At 36.8% G+C, this 16,313-nt stretch overlaps 1 protein-coding gene across 2 annotated transcripts in view; it reads left to right on the top strand.

Moving 5' to 3' along the window:
- LINGO2 (leucine rich repeat and Ig domain containing 2) overlaps positions 1-16,313 on the top strand; it is an 828,878-nt gene that overhangs the window by 224,113 nt on the left and 588,452 nt on the right. For both annotated transcript variants that reach the window (XM_066368302.1, XM_066368303.1), the window contains exon 2: positions 15,258-15,340. The gene's annotated coding sequence lies outside the window, so the exon portion shown is untranslated. The remainder of the gene's footprint in view (positions 1-15,257; positions 15,341-16,313) is intronic.

Raw genomic sequence — 16,313 nt, 5'->3', positions numbered from 1 at the left:
CAGGGGGCGATGCTCTGCCCATCTTGGGGCATCGCTCTGCCACAATCAGAGCCATTCTAACACCTGAAGCAGAGGCCACAGAGCCATCCTCAGCACCCGGGCAAACTTTGCTCCAATGGAGCCTTGGCTGCAGGAGGGGAAGAGAGAGACAGAGAGGAAGGAGAGGAGGCGGGGTGGAGAAGCAGATGGGCGCCTCTCCTGTGTGCCCTGGCCGGGAATCAAACCCGGGACTCCCGCATGCCAGGCTGACGCTCTACCACTGAACCAACTGGCCAGGGCCTAAACAATTTTTGCTAAAACTTTCTGTATAATGATTATCATTCATATGACCCTGACCTTATTTAAGAGTTTCTAAAATAACCATATCAGGCTTATTAAAATAGGATTGGCCTATGCCAAACCACAGTAGCTGCATTCCAGAAATACCTGATGGGTAAAAATTAGAAACACCAACTTACTGTGCAAGGCATTACCTAAACAAGTATTAGTGTGGGACAACTTTACCAAAAAACTATTTATCAAAAGATTCATATGTTCAATGGACTCAGGAGACAGCCTGCTAATTCAAACAAACTAGTTCCCAAAGCAGGACTCCACTTTTCTTTCATATCTTACTGTATGGACTGTTGACATTTTCACCCTATACCTTCTTATTACATTGACTTGATGCCACCTTCCTTCAGAACTGCTCCTGCTTGCTCTGCTTGGCACTGAGTGTGTGGGATGGTTTCTCAATTTGTCTCAACTAAATCAGTGACCTTCATACAGATAATACTAGTACTTTACAAAATGGAGTATGGTTCTGTGTTCCAACTCCTCATTGAATGACTGACTATAAGTGTTATTGCCGGCACAGAAGTTATACTTTTTACATTATTCTTTTTATTCTTTAAAAAATCTATTTAGTATTATATTTTATTCTTTGGAACTTGCAGTTTTGTTAAATAAGTTAAAGGGAAGTTAGTCCAAGTTGCTTTTGTGACATTAAGGGTGTATTTGTTTGGAGGCCTAATATCCTCAAAACATTGTTCAATATAAAAGAAAAATGTCTTTCCTGTGCATGAAGGAATCCCTTTTCAAAATAGAAATCTAAGCAATGGAGACATCGTACTCATATACACACACAGTCACAGGTGTGCGCACACACACAAGCAGGCACATACATACCAATGTTTGTTTATGTGGTTTCTTTGGGGGAGATAAAGGGTTGGAGGAAATTTCCAGGGATAATTTCTTGATTGTCATAGCTTTTTTTTAAGTGACACAAAGAAATTCTAGTTTTAGTCAAACTCCATTATTCAATAACTATTTACTGAGCATCTATTACTTTTCATCGGCCATTTGTGACACACAAATTTCCTGTCTTATTCTCATAATAGGTCTACAAGTTACTTCACTTGGTGTAAGAAATTGGTACAGAGAATCTTTTACTTGTTACCACTGTGCTTTTTTCTTAAAAAAAAAAAAAGAAAAAAAGATCTTGCTGAACATCAATTAGTGCTGTCCTCAACAGATAGTTGGAAGAGGTTAGCAATAACTCAAGAGTTCAGTTCGGCCTGAACAGGCAGTAGCGCAGTGGATAGAGCATCGTACTGGGACACGGAGAACCCAGGTTTGAAACCACAAGGTCTTTGTCTTAAGCCTGGGCTCATCTTTCTTGAGCATGGGCTCACCAGCTTGAGTGCAGGGTTGCTGGCTTGAGCGTGGGATCATGGATGTGACCCCATGGTCACTGGCTTGAACTCAAGGTCTCTCGCGTGAGAGAGGGGGTCACTCATTCTGCTGTAGCCCCCCAGTCAAGGCACTTATGAGAACACAATCAATGAACAAGTAAGGAGCCACAACAAAAAAATTGATGCTTCTCATCTCTCTCTCCATTCCTGTCTGTCCCTATTTGTCCCTCACTCTGACTCTCTCTCTGTTTCTGTTAAAAAAAAAGAAAAGAAAAAAGAGTTTAGTTCAGCTGGATTCTAAACAGGCATCTGAAGGATATCCTCAGCACTCTCCATCTATATTAAATTTATGTCTTTCTAGAACAACTGAAATTGATCCTGAAGGTTCCTGACCTGTTCCTGTCACAACATTCAGTCATGAAGAGTTTTGTCACTAGGCCCCATAATTACCTTCATGAAACCTCTGCCACACCTGCTGTTAGGAGTGCCGAGAACAATGACAGCCCTTTTAGAGTCACCCTTTCGAAAACCAATTGGCAACAAGTTTATTTTGTATATATATGAGTACATATCTCCTGAGTATATTCAGACTATAGAAATAAATATCCAGTGTCCTCCTGTTCTCAGCTCTCCTAATATTTATACTTACAATATTAGGCAGATCCCACAGAGGTTGTACAGCCTCCTGGTTGATTGTTTGTACCCTGTTAACTAAATAGGGTGGGGTATTGGGTGTATAAGGGGCCGCTGAAATCCTGTTTATTTTTAAATGCTTATCCAGTGATTATATATTGTAGTGTTGTGTATACAGTAGCTACATAGTTTCTAGAACAATAGAAGGTTCTTTAACTAAAAGCTTGATCACTTTGACAAGTATACAAATACTCCCCTATCATAGACTATCAAAATCCTACCTCACCAACTGCTCTTTTCCCTTCCATCTCCTTCCGGAAGTCTTTCCCTTCTTATCAGGCTACAGTGGTCATTCCCTTCCCTGAATTTCATTATCATTTATTGTCATTGACATTTGACACTCATATTTTCCTGCTTTGAAATGCAATAGTATCTTGTTGACCTAAATAGACTGTAAGTTCTTCAAGGGAAAGAGCTATAATCATATTTCTTTGTTTTGTTCACATTTCCAGGCACTATGATATGTTTATATTATGCACAAACGTAAATTCCTGGGTAAGCCAACAGTGCATACAAACACTGTGAGAACTGGCATAACATTTTCTCAGACTTTGTTGAAGATAAAACTGTTTAAATCTGGGTTAAATGATAATTAAGAAAACAGAATCCTGACAAACAAGTTTTAAAATATTGAAATCTCTTACCTGGACAAGTTATAGTTTACATGGGCTCTTAAAAATTATGATCCAGACAAGTCTACATTTAAAATCATATTAAAAGAATGAGAAAAACAAAAAACTACACATTACTGACTTGTGCAAGGTCACACATCTGGCTAAGGGGACAGCCATGACCCAGGTTCCTTTTCTGACAGATTTTCTTTTCATCCTTCTTAGAGAGTTGGATATTTTTGATATTTAACCGACAAGCAGTCAGCTGATTGAAGGGTTGTCTGTGGCTAGAAGATAGCCCACTCTAGACAATACTTTCTCAGTTTCCATTCTATAAGGCCACTAAGTTTAGAGTTAAATTTTTAACCCATCAATATTTTGGTGCTTAATTATTTCTTTATCCAATTTTGAGAAGTAGAAATTTTATTTACATAGAGACCTCATCATTCTTCATAAACCAGAAAAATTGATGGTTATTATTAAGGTATTCCATTTCTGCTTGAAATTTTAGCAATGTTATAGAATATCCAATATCTTTTAAAAGGAGACATTGACAAATTAACATGCATCCAAAAGAAGGTGACCAGAATAGTGAAATGTCTGGAAACATGTCATGCAAGGAATGTATTTGTCATTTTATGTTCAAGAAACTGGTGATGTTGAATCTGAAAGATGCCCCACATCTCTATGGGCCAAAGCTAGCTCCCTTCAATTATTTGAAGAGCTGCCATGTGAAACTAGTATTCTATATTTTCTGAATAATTTCACAGGGAAAACTGGGGCCGATGTGTGACAAGCACAAGAAGTGGCTTCCAGTATCTATAAGCATACTTATTCAACAGTTGGCGTTGTGTCAGTTTTCTTGTTGATGCCAAAGGAACTGCATTGTTGGTCTCTTGTCAATAAAAGCTGGTAACCCATACTGAGTGAGAGACAGCTTGGTTGACCTGAGTCATTTACAACTTAAAAACTGCATGATTATCTGTCACTAAGCTCTAACCAAATGAATGACAACCAAATCTCACTCAGCACTTCTCACTCACCTCACTCAGGTAACTAGCATTTTAGGAAAGATCATGACATTAGAATCTATTTACTGTCTACATTGGACCCCTGATTAATTGCCCATGCTGTGGATAGCACAGATAGCACATTATCTTGAAGGGACCCCCTTCCTCTCTGCCTTATTTACCAGAACCAGAAGCTTTTCTTACAGCAGTGGAAACAATTTAGTTCTTTAGGATGCTCTGTGCATTGATCTACATGAAAGGAGTAGAATATATTTAAATTAAAACCTTGTTCTCAATCTTTTTAGGTTAAGCATAGATATTCAAGTTGGATTATGTGAAACAAGTGTAATTTAATGCACTACAGCTTTGAAAGTGTTAGAAAATAAATCAAACAGTATAATGTGCCAGAGGTGTTAGAATAAATAAAGTCATGTTTTAATGTATTGAATATAATATTCACAACAAAGCAACATATATAATATAAAGATTCTTTCACTTCTCACCTTGATTAGAATGGAAAGTACACATTTAACAGTTATTTTGATGTCTTGGTTTGACTCAAATTACCATTGTAGTAATAGTTTGTCTTTTATTTAAATGTCACTGAAGCAGCAGTCAAATCTCATATTTATGTTTAACCCATATTTCATTGAGCACACAGGTTTCATGATGGAACTCATCTTATTAGACCCTGTCAGTATAAACTATCAATTGCAGAGGGTCATGCTGCATCTTTCTAGCTGTCACACCAGTATCTTGCTGAGTGCCATCTGCAGTGTCTCAGCTTTTTTATTTATACTAGAAATCATTTAGTTTGATCCAAGAGCTATTTCCAAAATGCCTGTAGTACATTTAAAAAGCACTTTATCAAGATAGCTTTGGAGAAAGGAATAGCAGCAAGATTCTCTGTGGTAAAGAAGATGTAGACAAATGAAGATAATAGGTTTAAGGAGAAACAATCTTATTCTAAGAAAAGTTGTTTTATATTCAATAAATTTACCTGTCCTAAACTTCTATAGCTAAAATGAGATTTGGATGCTTTGCAGCTCTTTGCTTTTGAAATGAAAAGCCAATATTTGAGACTGGTAATTTTTCTTACATAATATATCAGTAACTTAGGTAGCTGCCACCAGATGATCAAGTTATCTCGAGCTAGAGCAGCATGGTCTACATGTAAGTCTTTATTAAATTATGAACTGATCTTCATAATCTTTGTTGGGCCTGTACTTTCAGTCCAATATTTTAACTACCTTTTCAGAAAAAAAAAATGAAGAATCTTCTTCCTCTCTTACTTCACAGCCACTGTACAAAAGGCATCGGATCAGGTAAAGTGACTGTGAAGATGAACAAAATCTGTCTTTGACCCCATAAGAGCTGATAAATGAACAAGAGAGACAGTTGGAATACAAACCACTTAAATAGTGGCAGTGAATAAGAAATGCTGTGAGAAAAGAACAGTAGCATACAGAGAAGAGAGAGGGAATTACCAACTGAAGGAACAGAGGAATTTAGCATTTGGCCTGGGCCTTGCAAGATGATAAATATATGGAAATAAAGACATTGAGAATAATACTCTTCTGAACAGAAATAAACACACGTCTGTTCAGAGAAAGGAAAATAAACTATTCAAAAAAGTGGCTAGTTGTGCAATTTGGAAAACAATTTTTGTTTGTTTGTTTGTTTTTGGTGAAGAGAAGATATGTGCTCTGGAGGTCGAAGATTCAAAGCTGCTTTCTACTATTTATTTAACTAAAGATTTAAGGTAGTTTAACATCTCTGTTGTTTCAACAGTCTCTTTATAAAATATAACTACTCATAATTATTTTTCAGATTTATTCTAAGAATGAATTACTCCCATCTGTGATGATCATTGCAGTGTGTGACGTACTTGTGAATTCTGAATTTGCACAGAGGAAATGAGTCTGAAAAGACAGCTGATGTCCGGGAGCCCAAGCTGAGGAGTTGGATAAGGGGCTCCATTGTCCTTCCTCTTCCTCCATACTGTACAGGGAAGGGGAAACTTGAGAAACATTTTGGAAAAGGATTGCCAGAATTCTAGCTTCGATTTAGAAAGTTTCATGTGATGAAATTAGTGGAGAACTTGGTATGGGAAAAAGAAGTAAGATGGCTGTTGAGGCAGATGATTCAGGTGAAGATGTGTTGCAGTAACAGAGTCAAGTGGAGGTGGAAGTCGTAGATTCAAAGAGGAAGCAACATTCTTTGTTTCTTCAGGAAAATTCACCTACTCTCTTTCAATTTGTAGATTATGGGAAAACAAATCAAGGCCCAAAGTAAGAGTCTGGAAACTAAATAATTAAAATTACAATTACTGTATTTTTCGCTCCATAAGACGCACTTTTATTCTCCCAAAAGTGGAGAGGAAAATGCCGGTGCGTCTTATGAAATGAAAAATACAGTATTTTATTAAATATTCTAACAAACCATTTGGTTCAGATTTTTTTTTCTTATTTTCCTCCCTAAAACCCTAGGTGTGTCTTATGGTCAAGTGCATCTTATGGAGCAAAAAATACGATAAGTAAGAAAATATGTCAGAAAGCATGGAAGCATTTTTGAGTAGACTGAATTAGAAAAGACGCTGAAAACTAGAAAGCCAGTAACAAGGTGGTGAGGTGTTCCAGTAGATGTCAAACTGAGGGTATTAAAGTTCTTGAATTCTCTTTCCAGCAACACTTTCCCCTTCAATACTGAACCATCTTCTTCCCTGGCACGCACACACACATCTATATAATACTTATTTTTATTTCTGTTCTTATATGAAGTTTGTCTGAACTATTGTCATTTTTATGCCTACACTTGAGTCTTTGGGTTTTTAATCAGGAAATTTCTGAATGTTTCCCCATCTGCTTTTGAAAAGAGTAAGTTTTTTGGAATAATTGATTTGGAAACACAATCAGGGTTAATATGCCTTATATTGTGAAATTACTTATGTGTTTCTTTACAAAAAAGTAGTGGAACATAGAATTTGAAAATGCAAGCAGAGATAATGATAGATTGGCTCTCAGAAATAACAAAGAAAATGAACACTAGACAGTTTTTGTTACGCTTGTTTCAATATGAATCTATTCGAAAAAGATTATAGCTTTTTTTGTTCTTATACTTCTTAAACTTCTAGATATTTACTGGATCTAAGTGAAATCATTATTAACCTAAAGTGACTATAATATTTACCTAGAAATTTAAGTGACCCTCACATGAAATCATAATAGTGCATAATCTATCAAACTAGACAAATTGATTTAGTATGGGAGTTAAAATTCTGCTTTGCAAGTGACTCTATTAATTTTTTCCCAAATATATTAGAGTCATACTTTCAAAAAATTTCCTTAAATGTATGTGTGTGTGTGTGTGTGTGTGTGTGTGTGTGTGTGTGTTTCATGGTTAAAATAGTTAAGACATGCTTCTTTAGTAATGGTACTTATAATGAGAGACATAGCGATTGTATATATGACCAATGGGGTGACTATGTCATTAATGTATTTTGGAGAAATGTTTATGCAATATATTGCTATTTGAAAATTTGGCTGAAAATGTCAGAAATAAGCATATCCTTCTAATGAGCTTATCATTATCATTTCTAATTTTTATTTCTTTCAATATCTAGTTATATTTTCCTTGTCCTTTCAGCAGTGATAAAACCTATGCTTATAGAAAGATTTTCAGCAGTAATAAATCCAAGAAACATTTAGTAAAAATATAACCTTTTGCCAAATTTTGGAAAGAGGAAATATAATCAGCATAGTATAGAGTTTATCATAGTTTTCTGTGCTTTTGAAAATAATTATTTTGACATAATTTTCTTTAATAATCTCTCTAATATAGAGGTTGAATATATGTTTTCTTCTATAATTGTCTGCCTAAAGTAGCTTCCACCAGGGAAGATACTGACTTGATTCTTTAAAATATTCATTTTCTTTTGGTTATAAAAATAATGTCTAGTATACCTGAATTTAAATCTCAGTTTTGCCATGTTTAATCCATATAACCTGAACCAATTCTTCTACCTAAACAGTAAGCATATTGATAACTTATTTTTAAAAGAGAATTAAATGAATTGATATATGCAAAGAAATAATGCAGTACCTGGCCATTAGTAAGTGCCCCCAAATTATAACTATTAACATTAATTTTATTAATTGATTAATCAAATAAAATAATATTACATATATAAAATTATATAAACACACATACTTGGAATGGTATACACTTAATAATGATAACTAAACTTTCAAGTAAAAGATACCGGAAATATAGAAAAAAATGAAGAAAAAAGCAATATCACTTAAAATCTTATTAGCCAGTGACAAAAAGTAAAATATTTCATTTATTTTATGAATTATTAAAATCAAAGAAGACTGAATAAAGTTATGTCAACATACATGCTTATTTTCAAAGAAGAAAACTTTTATTCTGAATTAATTATTGATAAATTACAAAATAAGCAAAAGTTGAAATGTATAAGATTTGCTAACTGCTTACCTAGTATTGCTAATCTCATAGTAATGCCACTTTTCTGGAAAAGAAAATGTAAGTTTAGAAACAGTTAGATCCTGGCCGGTAGCTCAGTGAATAGAGCACAAATTGGCATATGGACATCCCGGGTTCAATTCCTGGTCAGGACACACAGGAGATGCGACCATCTGCTTCTCTCCCCCCCACCTCTCCCTACTTGCCCTCTTCTCCTCCTATAGCCAGTGGCCTCAAGGCACCGAGGGTAGCTCAGTTAGTAAAGACGGGCATCAGACTCAGGAGCTAAAAATAGCTCAGTACACGAGCATCGATCCCAGGTGGGGTTGCTGAGTAAATCCCAGTTAGGGAGCATGTAGGAGTCTGCCTCACTATCTCCCCTCCTCTCACTTAAAAGAATTCTTTACTAGTAATAATTATAATAATATTTTGCAAATGAAAAATGCATACACACATGCTGTGAATTATTCAAATACATATTGAAATCATCTGAATTCTTGTCACACAAAGTGTGGTCATTGGATCAGCACCATCACCAAACCCTAAGCTTTTGATAAATACAGACTCTTGAGTGTGGCTCTACACCTACTGAATCAAACATCAGCAGTTTGATTAATATGCATATAAATACCATGTAAATCATGTACACTTTAGATTTAACAAGCACTGTTCTAAATCACATCAAAGGGAGGAGGGGAACACATGCAAAAAAACCCAGAAACATCTTAGTGATATTGCATGTATATTAGCAAAATGATTCAGTTAGGAAAGAAACATACTATTGTATAACTAATAGATTCTTTACAAGTTGTTGTTTTGTGTGAGTTAAATGAAAGTATGCTCTGTGACATAATACCAGTGACTCAATTATACAAACTACTTCAGTGTTGTTTTCCCTTAGGCCTGTATGGATCAGAGCTACAAAGAGGACATGGTGATTTAAAGATCTCTAAATATTTGACCCTGGCCTATGCAAACTCACAAAAGTTCATGCACAAGTCCAAAATTAATTGTATATGTATACAGTGGTGGGATTCAAATAATTTAACAACTGGTTCTCTACCCTAATGACCGTTTTAAGTATATAAAAAAAGAACACCAAAAGGTAGTTTATTCATGCATTTAATACTTAAATAGAAACAATTAAAGAGGTACACAAAACGAGATTATGTTATAAGAAAGAGTTTAAAAATATTAAAGAAAAAATATTAAATAATACCTGACAAAATATAAAATTGTTATTTAAGATATTTTCATATTGCTTTTTTTTTAAAGATTTTTATTTATTTATTTTAGAGAGAGAGAAGAGAGAGAGAAAGAGAGAAGGAAGAGGAGCAGGAAGCATCAACTCTCATATGTGCCTTGACCAGGCAAGGCCAGGGTTTTGATCTGGTGACTTCAGATTCCAGATAGATACTTTATTTACAGCATCACCACAGGCTCCATATTACCTCTTTTTTTTTTTTTGTATTTTTCTGAAGCTGGAAACGGGAGAGACAGTCAGACAGACTCCCGCATGCGCCCGACCGGGATCCACCCGGCACACCGACCAGGGGCGATGCTCTGCCCCTCCAGGGCGTCGCTCTGCAGGGACCAGAGCCACTCTAGCGCCTGGGGCAGAGGCCAAGGAGCCATCCCTAGCGCCCGGGCCATCTTTGCTCCAATGGAGCCTTGGCTGTGGGAGAGGAAGAGAGAAACAGAGAGGAAGGAGGGGAGGGAGGGTGGAGAAGCAAATGGTTGCTTCTCCTATGTGCCCTGGCCAGGAATCGAACCCGGGTCCCCCGCACGCCAGGCCGACGCTCTACCGCTAAGCCAACCGGCCAGGGCCTCCATATTACTTCTTGATTGATGTCCTCACTTGCATTTTTTTTTTTTTTACTTATGGATGGAATAAACATTACTACAAGTGCTTAGAATACACTGTTGCGCAGATGAATGTTAAAAAAAAAATAAGGAATGTAAATTTGTGATTTGCACATTGAGCGGCTGCTCAGGCACCTACCTTGGAGAGAACCCTGATTAAAAGTGCCATTTTAACAACCAGTTAGCCAAACTCAACAAAAAATTAGGCATTGGTTCTGCCGAACTGGTGTGAACCAGCTGAATCCCACCACTGTATGTGTATCACCTATTGCCCACTGCATGCTTTACTGAGAAAGTTACAGTTGAAACACTTTCAAAATATAATGTAAACTAATACATAGTTATGGTCTTCTTTCCCCTTTTAATAATAAGATTTTTTTATACCATTAAGAGCTTGAATTTTAAACAGATTCTTTGACTGGGAGCTTATATCCATCAGCTCATCCAATTTTAGCACCTGTCTTATCCTCAGTAGCTTTTTCAGAACTACCTACATCACAATGCTCCGTGAGTTTTTCCAGTTCAGACTTAGAATTCTTCCACATTTTGTCTTTTTTAGTAAAGTCATCATGAAGCAAATGAATAGATTGACATGACTTTTTTATGTCCTTTCGAATGCTATCTGGAAAAAATTTATTGAGCACTCCATTCAAGTGATTTGTCTGTGCCTCTTAGGTCATGACTTTCCTCATCTTCTGCTGAATTTGACAGTCTTGTTGATGCTGAGGGCTTACAAAAACGATATTTTTTTAAAGTAAAACCAGCACAAAATAGACAAAGCAAATAACCATTGATAGTCTTGACATCAACATGAGCTTCAGTCACAGTCCGCCATTTTTTGATCATGGAATATAATTTGTCATGGGTATAAGGTGCCTGCTGTGGAAATTAGTTAGGCAGTGTTTGCCCTGACCATTGTCAGTAATTAGCATGAATTTTTTTAAATGCAACTACATCATTCTGCAGATCAGCTAGGCTATCTTCAAAACATGACCCTTAAGACCATCAGACACAGTTTTGTTTCCTTGAGTTCTCATGACTATTGTTTTTCTAATATTTCTATGAAAGAACATAGCTGGAGCTTTCACCTTAGAACATGGATCAACCACTTTCTTTTTGGCTATCATTCTGCCACTTTTCTTAAGGTGCTTGTGCTTGCCACGCCGTGGTGATGCTCATAGAGCCAAAAAGATACAGTTATGATATTTACTGTAATTCTTGTTAAGAAAATATGTAAATAAATTATTTTTTCCTAATAAATATTGTTTTAACATCTCAAAAGAGCAGGTATATACGAAGAAGTTTGAAAACATGATTTTTTGCCCTGGCCAATTGTCTCAGTGGTAGAGTGTCGGTATGTGGATGTCCCAGATTCGAATCTCGGTCAGGGCACACAGAAAAGGCACTCATCTGCTTATCCACAACCTCTCTCTCCCTTCTCTCTTTCTTTCTCTTCTCACTCTCTCTCTCTCTCTCTCTCTTCCTCTCCTACAGCCATGGCTGGATTGGAGTAAATTGGCACTAGGGACTGAGGATGACTTCATGATCTCTGCCTTAGGCAATAAAAAATGGCTCTGGTTGCAACAAAGCAAGGGCCCCACATTAGCAGAGCATCAGTGGACTTTCTGGGTGAATCCTGGTCAGGGCGCATGCAGGAGTCTGTCTCTGCCTCTCCTCTCACTGAATTAAAAAAGAAAAAGAAAAAGCATAATATTTTTATGGTATTGTATTTACTGATTTTTTAAATCTAAGATTCTATTGTCTTCCTTTTAAGAATAAATAAAACCAAGGAAAAATAATTATTTAGAATATGCTTTAACATCTATTCATTTATTCATATTATATATTCATAAAGCAGAAAATTTTAAGTGCTCCTTATTAGTAGCTTAGTTCCTATCCTTATGGATCCCACATTCCAAGAAGAGAGATAATAGAGAACTAAACAAACAACTTAAAAGTGTTTTAAGGCAGTGGTCCCCAACCTTTTTTGGGCCACGGACCAGTTTAATGTCAAAAAATATTTTCACGGACCAGCCTTTAGGGTGAGACGGATAAATGTATCACGTGACCGAGACAAGCGTCAAGAGTGAGTCTTGGCCCTGGCCGGTTGGCTTGGTGGTAGAGCGTTGGCCTGGCGTGTGGAAGTCCCGGGTTCGATTCCCGGCCAGGGCACACAGGAGAGGCGCCCATCTGCTTCTCCACCCCTCCCCCTCTCCTTCCTCTCTGTCTCTCTCTTCCCTTCCCGCAGCTGAGGCTCCATTGGAGCAAAAGATGGCCCGGGCGCTGGGGATGGCTCCTTGGCCTCTGCCCCAGGCGCTAGATTGGCTCTGGTCATGACAGAGTAACGCCCCAGATGGGCAGAGCATCGCCCCCTGGTGGGCGTGCCAGGTGGATCCCAGTCGGGCGCATGCGGAAGTCTGTCTGACTGCCTCCCCGTTTCAAGCTTCAGAAAAATACAAAAAAAAAAAAAAAAAGTGAGTCTTAGATGGATGTAACAGAGGAAATCTGATCATTTTAAAAAAATAAAACATTGTTCTGACTTAAATATAAATAAAACGGAAATAATGTAAGTTATTTATTCTTTCTCTGCAGACCAGTACCAAGTGGCCCACGGACCAGTACCGGTCCACAGACCGGGGGTTGGAGACCACTGTTTTAGAGGACACTTTGAGTGTCAGAAATTACCTCTATGGGAAAGAGACTTGAATTGAGGCCTAAAGCATGTAAGGATCTAAATACAGCACTTCCAGATTTTGATGTCCTGGAAAGCTAAACCCTTAGATGCTGGACACCACTGTTTATTAGGGAAAAAGTATCTGGTTGCCAATTAAAATGAGAGAACACTGTGTAAGATAGTATTTCAAAGGTAGGTTGTAGCCAGTTTGTGTCATGACTTGTAACACATGATAAAATAATTAGATAATTCCAAGTGCAGTAGAAAGCCATTGAACAATGTTAAGCAGGGTAGTAAAATGATTTATACTATACAAAGTCTACCCTGGCTATAATGTGAGTGACAGATTGTAGAAGAGGTCATGAGTAAAACCAGTGAGAATGTGTAGAAGGCTTTTGCTATATTCTAGGTGGCGGATAGTGAACTGGCAAAAAGAGCTGTGTGGCTTCTAGCTAACACACTACATATTATCATGGAAAAGGAATTTACTAAGGAGATCCTCACATTTCTGGCTTTGAATACAAAGCTGATATGCCAAATTCTTACAAAGTGAAAGAAGACCTAGAAAGGTATCTGGGGACAAGCAAGAGTTCCAGTTTGCAGTAAGTTTAAAAGGCAGTAGATACTTTGGAGATTGAGATAATGGGCTCTGGGGAAGGTGCAACTCCTACTCTATTGATTACTAGCAGTGAATCTTGAATGATTTCATTAAACAGTGCCTCAGTTTTCTCATCTTTAAAAATAGGTTAATTATACCTACCTTATAGGGTTGATGTAAATATTAATTTGGATAATTCCAATAAAGTGATAAGAACAGTTCCTGATACACTGTAAGCCACAAAATAATGATTGTCATTATTATTGGTCACAGTAACAGCAATGTCAAAAAGGTAATCTGGGCCCTGGCCGGTTGGCTCAGTGGTAGAGCGTCAGCCTGGCGTTCAGGAGTCCCGGGTTCGGTTCCTGGCCAGGGCACACAGGAGAAGCGCCCATCTACTTCTCCACCCCTCCCCCTCTCCTTCCTCTCTGTCTTTCTCTTCCCCTCCCGCAGCCAAGGCTCCATTGGAGCAAAGTTGTCCCGGGTGCTGAGGATGGCTCTGTAGCCTCTGCCTCAGGCGCTAGAATGGCTCTGGTTGCAACAAAGTGACGCTGCAGATGGGCAGAGCATCACCCCCTGGTGGGCATGCCGGGTGGATCCTGGTTGGGCGCATGTGGGAGTCTGTCTGACTGCCTCCCTGTTTCCAACTTCAGAAAAATACAAAAAAAAAGGTAATCTGGTATGTAAATTTGAGGTTTAAAGGAAAGAGGTTGACATTTTTCATTTTTAAGAATGCATCAGTGTCAAATTAAGATGTTGTATACTTTTAACTGGCACAGTACCATATGTAAAATATATTTTAATTTAAAAAGAAAAGAAAGCATTTAATTTAATTTAATTACACTAATTCTGAGTTAATGAAAACTATCTTAGAATAACATTTTACTGTTGTTTGTTAACATACTTTTCTCTCTCCTTTATCCTTTTCTCTTTTTTTATACATTGTATTATAGGTTGAGTTGGGAAGTAGAATTAAAAGGAAAAGAGTCATCATGACAGTAAAAAGTCATATTCTAATTCTAAAAACATTATTTTATTTTCATTTCAACATTAAAATTACTGCAACAGTAGATTCAATCTTTTAATTGATTGTATTTAAACGTTCCTATGTAAACAGACCATAAATATTTTTGTTAACAGTTTTTCAGACTCATTTAATTATTCAATACTGAGAACCCAGGAATAATCTATGACTTGCACATTGACTTCATTGTTGGATTTTAATCTTTGAAATGACAGGTTTATTGACAAAGCAAAAATATTTTCTCTTTCAGGTCTCTTTTCTCCTCCGCAAACAACTACATTATAACAATTATTTTGCCTTCTGTGTTTGAAGGTTGAAAAATCTCTAAATATATGAGTGTATTTGAACATGAGTTTCATTCGTTATCTATTTAATAAAGAAGAAAATAATTTAGTAAATGCCTGGATGATAGTTTGTCATGTTCTCACAATTCCAAAATAGACGTGATAATGTACTTGCTTTCAAGATGCAAAAGCCCAAATATGTGAAGTTAGTTAATCCCTATTGTTTCTTTAAAGAGCTTATAAAACAGGTGCTGTATAAATTTGAATTATTATTATTGTCAATAATGTAAAGAAATAGTTCTAAAAGCAAGGGTCATTTTTCTTTTTACATTTTTTTGGCAGCCTTGAAATAAGGTCATGCAAAGAGACCCAGACCGAAATGCTGGAAGTGGCCACCATCATCATGAGGACCCCAAGTCAAACTGGTAAGTGGGAAAAGTCATCCAAAGCTATCATTTTCTATGTCATTAGGTCTGTTGATATTTTTCTTACACAACAAAGTCTTAGAATTTACAAACAAAAATGAGAGTGCTTCCAAAAGGAAAATGCCTATGAAAGTCGTTGTCATTACTTAGAAGACCTTAGGGTGGTGGTATTCTGTGGGAAAAGCTACTGATTCTGTTATAGATGGGCATGGATTTAAAGTAGCTATTCGACTTTGTGAACGTTACTTAATTCTTTGAGTCTTAGTTTCTTTATCTTAAAAAGGAGATTATAATAATTATCTTGTTCAGTTTTTTGAAGAACTAAAATATTGCATATAAACAACTGAGTAGTTTCCTTAGTATAGAAAAAGAACATAAAAATATTAGTCTGGTATTTGCTAAATTTTCCCATGTGTCAAGTATTAAATTCTAAATACTTTAATACATTATTTTATTGAATACAACCCTTAGACATAGGAACTATTGCTACTCTTATTTTCCAGATGAAAAAACTGTGCTATTGACAGTTTTTTTGATTTGCCTTTAAATCACGCACTGCTCCCTGAGACAGTTGTTTGAGTGTAGTTCTGTCTGATGCCAGAGTTTTTGTTTTTATATGAATTCATGAAGTCAACAAACATGTATTGGATATCTAAAAATGATAACCTGTTGTTAGCTGAGATGCCATGCTATTTACAAATGATTATTACTTAGACTATAACTATGTACAGTAATGCATCAGTTTTCATTTACTTTGGTTTTTATTGGATTTAATTTTTGTTGATTTTTTTTTTGTATTTTTTGGAAGTGAGAAACGGGGAGGTAGAGAGACTCTCGCATGCGCCCAACTGGGATCCACCCAGCATGCCCACCCGGGGGCGATGCTCTACCCATCTGGGGCGTTGCTCTGTTATGACTGGAGCCATTCTAGTGCCTGAGGCAGAGGTCATGGAGCCATCTTCAGCACCCGGGC

Source organism: Saccopteryx leptura, chromosome 2 (assembly GCF_036850995.1).
Source record: "Saccopteryx leptura isolate mSacLep1 chromosome 2, mSacLep1_pri_phased_curated, whole genome shotgun sequence".
Taxonomy (NCBI): domain Eukaryota; kingdom Metazoa; phylum Chordata; class Mammalia; order Chiroptera; family Emballonuridae; genus Saccopteryx; species Saccopteryx leptura.
This window is presented reverse-complemented; position numbering and strand designations above follow the sequence as displayed.